This window comes from Primulina huaijiensis, chromosome 5, assembly GCF_012295235.1.
Source record: "Primulina huaijiensis isolate GDHJ02 chromosome 5, ASM1229523v2, whole genome shotgun sequence".
Classification (NCBI taxonomy): Eukaryota; Viridiplantae; Streptophyta; class Magnoliopsida; order Lamiales; family Gesneriaceae; genus Primulina; species Primulina huaijiensis.
Window position 1 is genome coordinate 17,319,431 of NC_133310.1, and position 15,524 is coordinate 17,334,954.

The window sequence follows — 15,524 nt, forward strand, 5'->3', positions numbered from 1 at the left end:
AACATTGTGGCCAAATATGCATACCAGTAATTTAGTGGAAGCCAAATTTTTAGGGAAATTTCAGAGTCATTAAGGTGTTGACCACTAGAAAGCTACACAATTTTATGAGATGCCTTCATGGCACTAAAAATTATATGCTTATTTATAGATGAATTGACAATTTAAAAGTAATTTATTACTTTCATTATAGAGTATGAGTTTGTTTCTTATTTTGATGCACTATCGTATGGTGTATGTTAAAAAAATTTCATTTCCATATTAGAATTGTGAATTTTATGTCCAATCCATTAAGATTATATTACAACAAATCAGTTGTAGTTTTTGTGACTAAATACAGTCGAATTAAGTATGTCGACATAAAATATTTTAGCCGTTGTAGAACATGTTAAGAAAAATAAAATGGTCTATGAATACGTTATTATTGAATTAATGATCATTTAACTTAAATGCATGCAAATTAAGATATTTAAAGATCATGTGATAATTAATAATGAATTTGGTTCCTAAAAGATTTTTGGCATATACATTTGGCTTTGATTATAATACTCATTCAGTTATGATATTTATCATATTTAGTTATGTACATATTTAGTTATTTTGAGAAAATATCAATTAAGTTAAACTTATAATAAAACATTGATTTTATTCATTAAATTATATTAAGGAATATAATACATGTAAGACAATACTCAGTATAAGAGGAATTATGGTCATGATTTATGTATTTGTTTCTCAACTTTGAAGGATGATTGATTTCTTGATTATCCAGTTATTTGAAATATATAGATCAAGTAGGAGAATATTAGATTATTTTATTTAAGTACATAAAATAATTTAATTATGATCAACATATCTCATTAAGATAAATATGATATACATCTCATATTTAAAAGAAAGTAAATTAAGAATATTATCTATATGAAGATGATAAATATCTTGAAATTTGATTTACCATATCTCAGATAAAAATCATCAATATTTGCCAAATCTTGAGTTTCTCATGGTAGTTAGAGAACGTCCATAAATAATGACATACATGATCCCTAAATAAATGCAATTATTTAAAAATACGTCATCAATACAAATGCATAAAGATTTAGAATTCTATTTTCTAGTGTTCATGAGGTCTCTCCAGTTTTTGTTTTAAATTCAACATCAATAGTTAGATGTTATAATTCGTTTTTGTTTATATTTCTAAATATCGATCTTTACCTATTATATTTCTAGGTAAGTAGATTGAATCTAGTTTTACTGTTATATTTCTAACATAAAAAATATAATTCTTGCTAAATCGACCCCTGTTGAATCAATGATGAATACGTAAAGAGAGATTGATTTTCTGAGAATGAAAGGTCATGAAATTTAGATTGATAAGATTTTTATATTCAAAAGGAACTTATGATGGTCAAATTATGAGTTTGAAAATATGGTCACTGACACTGCCGATACGTCCGCATCAAGCAGTGCAAACGTATCTACCAAATTATTGAAGTTAAAATCTTGAGTCGTCTCATTATCAAGGTAAATTCCCAAACCAAATATTAAATTTATTACACAATTATTCACACAATGTAAATTTAGATTAGCTCTTTTGTGAGACGTCTCACGAATTTTTATCTGTGAGACGGGTCAACCTTACCGATTTTCACAATAAAAAGTAATGTTATTAGCATAAAAAATAATACTTTTTCATGGATGACCCAAATAAGAAATCAGTCTCACAAAATACGACCCGTGAAACCATCTCAGACAAGTTTTTGTCATAAGGTTTATTATATTCTCAGCTTCAAAAAATTTATTATATTCTCGTGTTATCGCAAGCCCTAGCGCGAGGTGGCATGGATCAACACATTACAAAATGATAATTCTTGTCTAAATTGGGAATACATAAAAAATAATCATTGAAGAATAATATTTTTTGCTTTCACTCTAGGAATATAATTCAAAGTCCTTAATATAATCACAAATAAGTTTTTACAGAAACCAGAAAACTTTTGATGTAATAGACTTATAAATTAATAATATTTTTTATAAAATAATAAATACGACTAACGCACTAGATCCGATAATGAGTTTGATTTGGGTGGCCCAAAGTCAACCAGATTTGCAGCAAATTAAAAGTTCTTTTGGTTAAAATAACGGGAAATTGACCTTCGCCCGTCGTTTTTTTTTGTGTTCAGTCTTTGGGTACTTTTTTAGTACCACATTTACACATGAAGTGTACCACATTTCCACATGAAGTATACCACAATTTGTATGGCATAGTACCACAATTTTGTAGGTAGGGAGTGAACCCAAAGAAATGTTTTGATTGGGGATTTTTCACCAACTTTCCCTTAAAATAACTAATAGATTAAAAATATTTTTTTTTCAGAAAAAAATATAATGTTTGATTACAAAAGTTGTTTTGAAAAAATATTTAAAGGAATTTACGATTTTTTTTACTTTTATTTCTAATTTTTTTAAAAAAATTAAAACAAAATTACTTTTTAAAATTTATTAAAATGTAAAAACAAATTTGGGTTTTTTTAAAAAAAACTTAACTTATTTAATTTAAAGTTCAAAAAAAAAAAACATTTAAAGTCACTGTATCAAACTTACTCAAAATCACATTTAAAGTCACTGTATCAAACTTACTCAAAATCTAAGCCTCAAGTATAAAAATGGGGCGGCCAAATATATGTGAAGTTCGTGATGTGAAATCAAGGTAATAAAGACATATGTAATGCTACATAATAAGACACAATGTGGCTGTCAACAAAAGTTTGCAAGAGGCCAAACTGGCCATTTACCCATCTTTGTATATTACGTTGTTTTCCATCACATGTTCATGGGGTCCTAACTTGTTCATTAGTGATTTGCATCAAAGTTCAATTCTTCTCATCTTTGCCCACCAAAATGATTGGGACTTGGGTTTGTGGTAGAGGGTTAAGGAGATGGAAATTTCTTGTCCTTTTTACGATCTCGTTGTCATATGATTCAAGAACTTGGACTCTATCTATATCTTAAACATGGAATCTATAGCACGTCTTTATGAAGTTCCTCTCTCTCAATTTCATCCCAATTCTTTTGGCTTCGTGGTCTCCACCTTCATACTATTGAGATAACGTGACTCGATCGATGCTATGAAACGATATCGAAATGCTAGAAGCCTATGAGTGTGGACAGTCGATTGTTGGAATACTATTTTCTCGCACCTTTGAAAGTTTAAAATTGAAGTTATGATATTCAAAATATTCATTAGGTGTCATATGATTAAACCATCCATAGGATATTTAGAATTGTTTATCTTTGTGTATTTAAAAATGAACATCATACTAGTACGGGATTATGGAGTTGGTCTTTCTTGTAAATCCCTACAAACGGATCTTCCTCCTTTTGATCGCCTAATCAAGTCCACGATCAGAGACTGGATTCTTTGTTTAGATTGTACTAGAGATCTTAAACAATTTTGCGTCGAGACTAAATCGTCGGAATTTCAGAGATTCTGCGACGATGTGGCCGTGAAAATTTTCTTGTGAAATTCAAGGTGGCCGAAATTTTAAGTGGAGGAGTGGACAAAATTTTGTGTGCAAAATTTGTGTTATTACATATGACCCTCAATGAAATAATTATAAGCTTTGATTTATGATCCCATCAAGAATTGTGCTCATATTAGGATTCATAATTTTAACCTCATTAGTATTTTTANGATCAAGATTATAATGATTTCACATTTATTTATTTATTAAATTTAGAATCTACTAATTAAATAATAATATTATTAGCAGTGACTACTATATGTACATGATGCTATGGAATATTGTATAAGGGTATATAATTTATTAATTTATTTATTAATAATTAATTAAGAAATTAAATAATGATTTTACATATATTTCTTAATTAATTATTAATAAATAAATTAATAAATTATATACCCTTATACAATATTCCATAGCATCATGTACATATAGTAGTCACTGCTAATAATATTATTATTTAATTAGTAGATTCTAAATTTAATAAATAAATAAATGTGAAATCATTATAATCTTGATCGACGATCAGACAGCGACTATTTATCGATGTCACAAATCTTGTTTATATAATGAAAATTGAAAATTTGGAAAATCAAAGTTTTCACTGATCCGTTTTTGGCTCTCAGTTTTGTGATCTTTTTCACCAATACAGGTATTTCCACTCTCCTCAATTAATTACCAGTTGAGCTAACTTTCACTACTTTCAATACATGGGATCCACTTATAAACTGCTTTATAAGAAATCTGTTTGATCTCTATCAAACTGTTGGATCTCGGTTTTCTATGTGCCCAAACGCAGCGGAAGTTTAAAATTTTATTTTATTTTGACAATCAAAATATGTTTATATTTGGGCACTCGTATGGTTTTATCATAAACATTCATAGGGCGTTGGAATTTCATACCTTAGGTGAATTAATCACATGGCTCCAACTATTCCGGGTTTAGCGGAGATAGCTCTTGATGAAATCCCTACGAACTTTCTTCAAAAGCTTGTTTCCTTCTACTCGGATCCACGACTAGATGATTTATTCCTCTTCCAATTTGCACTAGAAAATATGGAAGAGATTTTGCGTAGGAGAAAATATTTGAGAGACGGCTCAAACTATTTACTTCAAGGTGGTCGAAATTCTTTTGAGAGGAGAGGAGAGATTTTTAGAAAAATTATGAATGAATTCTTATCAACCCTAAGCCTAATACACATATATATAAGCTTAGGGCCCATTAATAAATTAATTACTTAATGAGCTTAATCAATTAATTATTCTAGTCCAACTAGTTTAATTAATTAATTAATCTTTTAAAGTTCAATTAAAAACCTTAATAATTTGTATGTTGGTCTTGTCCTCTTACAAGCCCATAATACATACACCCATTACATTTAATTTAAATCATTTATAAATTCAACACTTTGAATTTATTCTCTCAAAATTTAATTATAATAAATTCAACTCCTTGAATTACTATATCATAATATAAATTCAACATCTTGAATTTATTCTCTCCATATTTCATAAATTCAACTTCTTGAATTTATTATCTCATAAATTCAACTCCTTGAACTTGACTATCTCGATGTGAACATAAAATTCGATACTTGTATGACCCTCATTGGTTTAGGGATACAACTATCCGTGAGTTCACAAATTCATGTGATTTAGAATAACATTTATTCTTATTCGGGCTTACCTTAATTAACCACATTTTTTTTCATAAATCTCTTGATCAAGAATGTCAGAACTCATTTCTGATTGCACACATCGGATCATGGTAAGAGCGTCTAGTAGCATCGCCCCATGATCCCCTAGGTATCGCTGATAGTGCCTACAAGAACCAGTCGATTATGATTAACGTACAGTACGATCCCTTCATCTCATATATCCCGATCGAATCTGCAACCATTGGTTCATCGAGTGTTGCATATTAATTCGATAACTATGTGACAACTATACTAGTGGCATCGCGTGTACTATTGGAGAACTCTTTCTCTAACGTACATCTCATACTCTGGCCAGAGATTCCATGCACTATTATTACATCATATCACATATGATATCCCCACCCGTAGGTGAGTGGTGAATCCCCGACTACAATGCAATGGCGCCTATATGTGTCGCAACTGTACCCAACCTCGCCACCTGATGACTCGCCTGGAGCCGGTAAACGAGTCAAAGCACAGCCCTAGCATATAGAGCCTCAGTGTTGTCCCGGGTCGTAAGGACTAATGGTGTACAATCATAACCAAGGACTTATCATCTCGATGAATGATAACCACTTGGAAAGTCCGAGGGAGGGTTGTTCAGTATAATCATCATATGACTACCCATCTGTATGTTTGGACATCTCTATGCCCTTCTCAAGAAACGTAGTACACAACATCACAGATGCTAGTCTCGAGCTCGAGCGACCTTTATCCCTGTTTTAGGCGGCTGAATCGACTATGAACGATTTTAGAATATGCAGTGTTTACAAATGAGCTTCAACATCGAATTACGATTCATTTGTATTAAAGCATAATCAAGGACTTTATCTATGCTGCTTGCATGGGTATACAGATAAATTACAACAACACCATTAAAAAGTAAATTATATTAAAATAAAGATTGTTTATTACAACTGAGTCAATAAATTCCCTAGCCAAAAGTTGGCTTACATGGCATCTACTCTAACACAAACTACATTCGTCAAATTCAACTCCTTGAACTTGACTATCTCGATGTGAACACAAAATTCGATACTTGTATGACCCTCAATGGTTTAGGGATACAACTATCCGTGAGTTCACAAATTCATGTGATTTAGAATAACATTTATTCTTATTCGGGCTTACCTTAATTAACCACATTTTTTTTCATAAATCTCTTGATCAAGAATGTCAGAACTCAAGTCTGATTATAATCATCGGATCTTGAATTGGGTGGTATATGGTATGGGTAGGTGTTAATAAGCCATGGTTCAATTTTGATAAGTTTTGGTTAAGTTTCGAGTCCATTCGGGTCAAAATCGGGATGTACGTTTAAGTTTAAACACGAGTTGAGAAATTAGTCGAGAAGTTTAAGTTTACGTCTAAGAAATATTTATGGGTATACTTTAAGGTGATATGTTAAGTTTGGATTGATTTGGGTCGTTGTTTTAAAATCTAAGAACAAATTTGGAAAGTTAGAGTTTCAGGGGTAAAACGGTCATTTTACACCTGAAAAATGTTAGACATCCTGGCAGTGCCCTGAATGCTGCAAATAATGTTTATGAGATTTTATGACAAAACGTTAATGCTATAAGACATGTTGCATGCTTGGTTTGAAATGAAAATGATTTGAGTGCACGAATTTTTATAAGTGATGGAAACATGAAAAGTTGAAGGAAGTGAATTGATTGCGACTAATATGATGATAGGATGATATGTAAGGCCAAGGCTCAGTTGACTGGTGAGAGTATCCCTGATGTCCATGCCTTTCGGTACCTTGGTAATACCTAGATGGATTAATCGACCTACAACTAATACGAAAGTCATAATTGAGGATCTGAATTCAATAAAAAGGGAAACGTATACGTATATGATGAACAAAAAAGTATATGATGAAAGCAAAATGTTTAAAGTTTATGTTTATGATAAGCTATTTTCTTAAAAGTATTTTCACTGTTGCTTGTGAATGTATATGTAATACTTGATATCATGATTAAGGTTTGCTGAGTCAATAAACTCACTAGGTGTGATCGATGCAGGTGAACTTGATATTGATGAAGGTCTTGATGGTTGAACTAGCTGCACTGAAGGTGTATATAACTCGAGGACTGTCGCTAGTTTTCAGCACTTATGATTAAGATTTAGGCTACTTTAAAGATTTCATGACTTATGATGCTTTTGAGATGTTTTTGAGAGGATGTTAGATTTAAGTTTATTTTTGAAATAATGTTAGTGTAGGTTGGTTGACGTTTACGATTTTATGTTTTAAATGCTTCCTTTGGATTTTCAAATGTTAGGTTGGTTGATTTATTTTTAAATAGTGCAAAATATTTATACTTAAATGGTTAGTGTTTCGGCCGAATGAATTAAAAAAAAAATTAGTATATTTTAAAGAAAACGAGTAATGGACGTTTCACTTTCTAACGAATTTCATGATCTTACATTGAGAGACATATTTTATGGTACCATTTGCATATTCTAGGATTTATATATGCAGCTTGCATTGCTATACTGATAAAGTAAAAGCAATAATTAGATAAAATCGTAAAATATTATTAAAATAAAGATTGTTTTTATATTAGAGCAATAAAGCCCAATCCACGAGTTGGTTCACTTGGCACATACTCTAGTCCATATTCCCGATAGATAACTATCCATAGATTTTAGGCTCATTGCTTGACGTTGCTTATCAAACAATGGTCCTGGCAGGGGCTTCGTCAGTGGATCAATAACGTTATCTACAGATGCAACTCTCTCTAATGATATATCTCATCTTTCTACAATCTTCTAGATTATGTGGAACTTCTTCAGTATATGTTTGGATAGCTGACGAGATCTCGGTTCCTATACTTGCGCAACGACACTGGTTTTGTCGCAGTAGACCGTGACTGGAACTATTTGAGAAATGCCACCCAAATCTTGAAAGAAATTCCTCATCCAAATCACATCCTTTGCTGCAGGCGATGCAGCTATGTATTCGGCCTCAGTGGTTAAATATGATGTGGTGTTTTGCTTCGAACTCTTCCAAGAGATGGCACCACCATTGATATTGAATACAAATCCAAAGGTTGATTTCGAATCATAAGCTTATGATTGGAAGGTAAAATCATTATAACCTTCTAATTTTTAATTCCACACTCTCGTAAACCAGGAACAAATTCTTAATTAATTAATCTCAAGTACATAAGAATGTCCTTCATGGCTTTCCATTGCAATGGATCGGGATTTGATTGATATCTTATTTCAACACTCAGTGCATATACAATATCAAGTTGAGTAGATATCATACCATACATTATATTGTCTATAGCAGACACATATGGAACATGACTCATAGTTTCTCTCTCATCATCAGTCTTATGATACATAGACTTGGATAGAGTCACACTATAACACATAGATAATCTCCTCAGTATGATATCAATATAAGTAGATTGGGTGAGCCATATCATCTTCTTCGATCTATCCATATAGATATGTATTTTTAATACGTAGGATGCTTCACTCATATCCTTCATAGAGAATTTACGAGCTAATCATAATTTAGTTGACTGCAATATTTCTACATCATTCTCAATGAGAAGTATGAAATCAACATAAAGAACTGTGAATGTCCATCAATATCCGATTACGATGTTCGGACACACCATTTAACTACGGTGTGGCATGGGGTTTCCACTGTAAGAGAATCTCATTCTCTTTAATGTAGTTTTGAAACTCAATATTTAAGTATTCTCAATCTCGATCAGATCGAATTGTTTTAATTTAAAACTCTTTTCTTATTATTTTTCTACTTCAACTCTGAATTATTTGAATCTTTCAAAGGTTCTAGACTTGTATTTCATTAAATATACATATTCATATATCGAGAAATCATTAGTAACGGTAATGAAGTAGGATATGGATCAAATTCGAAATACTCATGTACACGTTCCACATTCCCAAGGAAATGGACTTTGGTCATCTTTCATTTCAGACATGATCTGCATGCTTCAAGAGAGGTAATTTCTGACATGTCAAATATGCCATCTCCTACTAGCTTGTGCATCATTCTTTGAGAAATATATCTAGCCTAAAGTATCACAAGTGTGCTTGATTTAGACTATATTATTTGTTTTTTGTTGTTGTTGATATCGTGTTTACTTGGAAATTCATTATCATGCCAAAATATTTCTAGTCCAGATAATTTCTTATATCCAGACTTCTTGTAGTGAAACAAATATGTTCTGACTTATAGGACTTTGTGGGCCCTTTAATTATCATTTAGAGCTTACTTCTTATTGTGCTTGTTTCTCATGTAAGGGGCAGAAAATTTCGTTCCCGTATCTCGTGAGCCATTTTTTCGTCCATGACCAGATGTTGAAATTCACTACGAACCAGTCAAATGAGTAAGAGATTGAAAATAAGATGATGTCATCATGTAACTCGTTAGGAATCACCAATTACAGTCACCACCTTCTCAATAAGCTCAATCATTATACGCCATGCTCATGGGTCGTGGCCCTATCTTGCATATGTGTGGTCATGGTATCTTTGAAAGCAGTACACATCAATGTACGAGTTTCAACACCATGCATCTCTTTCATGTGCATTCCAACATCACCATCATTCATCATTATATCAAACTGTCTCCATAGTTAGTTTGACATAGAAGCGATCATATTATACCTTAGCTTGCATACTATAGTTCCACCATCTCTCATGATTCACAGTTCAACAAGAATGACATTAGTGTGTATGCCATTTTCTCCGAATACAGAACAATTTTTCTCGACCAATCTCGAGAATTTGAGTTCGGTCAGCTTGTTTTTATTGAGAATAACATAAATAGATTACGTGACAAAATCGTAAATGTACTGAGTGTGAAACACATAAATCTTGCTGATATTTTAAATATTTTATAAGACATAAAATATGAAAATTTGTTTTTATTGATTTCCTCTCACTATTTTGACATTTTCATCACCATATGATGAAAACAGAAAATCCAATTTCCTTACTGAGTACGCAAGGCCCAATTGTTAAATTATGATCCCAATAATATAGTGTCGTTTATTTTTATGTGTCAATCTCAGCCTATTAATGTTGAATCTTAGTAGACGGACGTCATGAGATCCCCAATTATCTAGACAAAAGTCATGGGAGTTCCAGTAATTCACATCAAATATGTCAGTGGAAATCATAGCTTCCTGGCGTTCAACGCTTCCCAATAATTTAGGCCAAGGTCTGAGATCGGGTAGTGATCATCATGCAACCCCTTTGATGGAGGCAATGGAAAATTAAACTTTCATTTAATTTTTTTTAATGAGCTTGATTTAAAATTTGAATCTTATCCAAAATAATGGATTTTAATTTTGAAAATTTGTTTCACCGTTAATTTTAAAATCTTGTGTCATGTTTGTTTTTATACTTGCTGGATTCATACAACTTTTATTGTTATATTAATAATAACGCACATACCGATTATTTATAATATATCACATGATTATGAATAATAAAGGATGATCGATAAGCGAGAGCTAATTGATATATGAGCCATATATTGATCAATGTCCAAAACCTAAGTAAATGCAGTGATGCAAATGAAATATTACATAACTTTTCAATATTTTACATTTCTTGGTATTCAAAACTCATGAAGATTTGGGTCCATCATATTCAAATCTTGATCTCCCACTAAGTCTAATATTTTTCATTAAATTTTCATGGCACATTGAGATACAAATTTAGGGAGTGGAGATGGACCATAAACCAAACACACTTTAAATAATTATCAAATAATTAAAAATAGAATATGTAAAATATCCTAACGTACACTAGTAAATTGGTCATGACTCTATATCATTCTTTTACCATATAATATCAAAGTTATATTAAATCCATAATATATCATATTATCAAAAAACCATGTATCTTGTAAATTATCAATAACCGTCATAATTAAAAAGTTAAATAGACACTTTTATTTAATTTCAATTAATAAAATTTCTTGTAAAACATTTTTTACGACAAATTAAAATCTAATTCTAATTATTTAATTTGTGAGAAAATTCCACCATTTAATCAAAATTTATTTTTGAGGGTTAATTTGATTATTTCATAAAATATCAATTTATACCCAAAATTTTGAAAAAAATCAGAAAATTGCATAGGGACCCCAAAAAGAGTCCATGTTGGGGCAATGATAGTATCTCGGGCACCTGCTCGTGCCCCATCATGTACCGTACTTCTCGAAATGCTCGGACAACCTGATTGCCCAATGCTCGAATAGTTCGGGTAGCCCATTTCGGGAGCAGGGATGTGCACAGATCTGCCAGACCTTTTAATTTTACTTTTAAAAAAACTAGGCAGGTAGGCTCTGCCTGCTCACAAGCTCGCTGCCCGCTCACACGTGCACTGCTTGGAATAGTTCTGAGCAGCCGTAATTTTTTTTTCAAAAATATTTTCATAGAGAATTTCAAACGCTGTTAGAAATAAAATACTCAACATATAAAATTCATACGATTCAAAAGCCTTGGCTCGAATATCACCGAAGGAGTACCGTTTCTCGCATCCAGCAGGAGTTTAAAATTTTAGTTATGACATTCAAAACATTCCTTGGATTTCATATGATTAAAAGATCCATAGATGTTTAGAATTGTTTACTTTTGCGTATTTAACACTGGACACCAAACCAGTTCAGGATTAATGGAGTTGATCTTTCTTAAAAATCCCTACGAACAGATCTTTCTCCTTTTGATCGCCTAATCGAGTCCACGATCGGATATTGAATTCCTTGTTTAAATCATACTAGAGATCTTTAAAAAATTTTCTTTAAGACTCGATCGCCGGAATTTCAGAGATTCTGCGGCAATGTGGCCGTAAAAATGGCTGTGGAATTTTTCCTGTGAAAATTCAAGGTGGCCAAAATTTTGAGTGGAAGAGACGAGAAAAAAATATTGGTTGACAAACTTTTGCAATTTTGTGTAAAAATTATGTTATTTCATGTGATTCATGATGAAATATTTATAAGTTTTGATTCTTGATCCCATCAGAAATCTCACTCATATTAGGATTCATAATCCTCATCCAATTAGGAATCCTATTTTCATTAATTTATAATTAAAATTTTCATGTTTTATATATCATACAAAGTCAACTCTTGATAATACAAGATATATTTATATATATCTTATGTTATTTCATGTGACTCTTACTGAAAATATGATTCCTAATTGGATTAGGATTATGAATCCTAATATAAGTGAGATTCCTGATGGGATATATATATACATGCATATACACATACGTACATGTAAAGACATATATGTAAAAATTAAATAACCATTATTTAATTTTTAAATTAATTATTAATAAATTAATCAATCAATTCTAATGTCTTCTAGAATATTCAATGAAAATCATTTGCGTAAAGTACTCACAAGTACTAACATTATTATTAATCAATAGATTCTAAATTTACTAAATAAATAATTGTGAAATTATTATAACATTAATCAACGATAAGATAGAGCTGATGTACAGATGATACAAATATTGTTCATATAATGAAAATTGAAAATTTCGAAGATCAAAATTTCTATTAATTTATTTTATGCAGCTGCCAGTTTTGTGAACTCTTATACCAAAACAAGTAGTTTCACTCTCATCACTTAATTAGCAGTTGAGCTAACTTCCACAACTTTCATACATGAAATCCACTTATAAGCTTCTTTATAAGCAATCTGTTTGATCTCCATAAAACTACATTCGTCGAATTCAACTCTTTGAACTCGATTATCTCGACGGGAACACATAATCCGATCTTTGTGTGACCCTCAATGGTTCAGGAATACAACTATCCCCGAGTTGACAATTTCATGTAATTCAGAATAATATTTATTCTTATTCGAGCTTATCTTGATTATACCCGTTATTTTCATCAATCCCTTGATCAAAAATATCAGAACTCAAGTATGATTGCACTTATAGAATTACGGTAAGAGCGTCAAGTAGAATCGCTCCATAATCCTTTAGGTATCACTGATAGTAACTGCAAGAACCTTAAGTGATGGTTAACATACAGTATGGTCTCTTCAACTTATATATCTCGATCGAATCTGCAATCATTGGTATATTGAGAGTTGTATATGAATTCGATAACAGTGTGATGTGTATTTGAGTAATAATAGTGACATCGTATGTGCAACTAAGAAAACACTTTTCTCTAAAACACATTTCTTTCTCTAGCCACAGACTCTTTGCACTATTAACTAATCAGATCACATATGATATCTTCATTTATGGGCAAATGGTGAATCACAGGCTATAATGTATTGGCTCCTAATTATTTTGAAACTACACCCAACCTTGTCAACTGATGACTATCAATGAAGTCAGTAAATAGACACTACTACAAAAACGGCAAACGACAACGGATTTTATCAGTTGTCGTTAGCCATTTTAAAACTGTTGTAACTGAGGGTGTTGTTGAAAGTCCGTTCAACGACAACGGTTTTTATCCGTTGTGGTAGATTGAATTTGACTGTCGCTAAAAAATATAGCGACGGGTATGAATAAAACCGTCGCTAAATCAAAATTAGCGACGATTATTTAAACCGTCGCTAGTTTAAATTAGTGACGGGTAGCAATCACGTCCGTCGCTAATTTTAGCGACGGTCAGTAATCAACTTTTTCGTCGCTGATTTGTTTCGAAAAATAAAAAAAATACTTTTAATAATTTAATAAATCTAAAAAAACTAATAATTAAAACTAAAAGCGTGTAAAAGAAAAAATTTTAAGTGTTGTGAAGTAGTAAAATCGTGTAAAAGAGAAAAATTTTAAGTGTTATGAAGTGGTTAGAAAAATTTAACGTGTTGTGTGAAAGTGATAAAATTGTGTAAAAGAGAAAAATTTAAGTGTTGTGTGAAATGATAAAATGTTGTAAGAGAAAAAAATTTTAAGTGTTATGAAGTGGTGAGAAAAATTTTAAGTATTGTGTGAAGTGATAAAATGGTGTAAAAGAGAAAAATTTTGAGTGTTGTGAAGTGTTGTGTAGGAAAATGAATCGAAAATGGAGATATTTATAGACATTTTGCGACGGGTTTTTGTTAAACCGTCGCTATTGGCGACTGTAAATAATAAACCGTCGCATTTATTTTATTTGGCAACGGTTTGGACTTAAACCGTCGCTAAAATTAGCGACGGTTTTAAAACAATGTCGCTAATTTTAGCGACATGTTTTATTTAATCGTCGCTAAATTTAAACATGCGATGGGTTTTTCAAAAACCGTCGCTAAAATTAGCGAAGGGTATTTCAAAGCCGTCGTAAAGTTAAAATTAGCGACGGTTTTTACAAACGGTCGCTAAATTTAGCGACGGTTTGTGAAAAACCGTCGTTAAATATTGCAACGTTTTCCAAAACCGTTGTTGTTTGTGCAAAAACCTCGCTAATCGACAACGGTTTCTTCAAACCGTTGTCGATTGTCCAAAATAACACGCTAATAGACAACGGTTCTATGAATCGTTGTCGTTGACCCTAAAAAACGCTCATATACAACGGTTTTGTAAAACCGTTGTCATTCACTCCAAAAACCGTTGTCTTTAACCCCAAAACGACACCGGTTTTTAAAAACTGTTGTCTTTGACCCCCCAAAGACAACGGTTTTTAAAAACCGTTGTCTTAAGCCCCAAAAGACAACGGTTTTCGATAAAATCGTTGTTAAAAAACATACGACAACGGTTTTTGTGAACCTGTTTATTTTAGGCGTCTCATTTGACTATGAACCTGTTTAGAATATGCAATACACTTCTTAATGAGTTTCATGATCTTACATTGAGAGGCATACCTCATGGTACTATTTACATATTCAAGGTTATGCAGCTTAAATGAGTATACAGATAAAATAAATGTCATAATTGGATAAACCGTAAAATATTATTAAAATAAATATTATTTTTATATAAGAGTCGATAAAATCCAAACCACAAATTAGCTCGTAAGATACCTACTCTAACATCGATGTCTTGAGACAAGTGATGGGTTTCATCTACGAAGAATGGTACATCAGGTCGTGCACGATTGGGATGATTGCACACTCTTATATAAATTTATCACCAAGAAATTTATGTTAATTATTTCTACAATCGAGATACAGTTATTGTACTTGTATTGCATTTAGGCGATGACCGAGAAGTTGGAATGTGACATTTATGGTATTGAAACTTTGAGACCATATAAAAATTGTGGCCACAAATTTTTTAAATTTGGTTGCATCTCATAAGATCTATCATCGCCTTGATTCCCCACTCGAACTACCACATTTAACTTCATTATAAATAG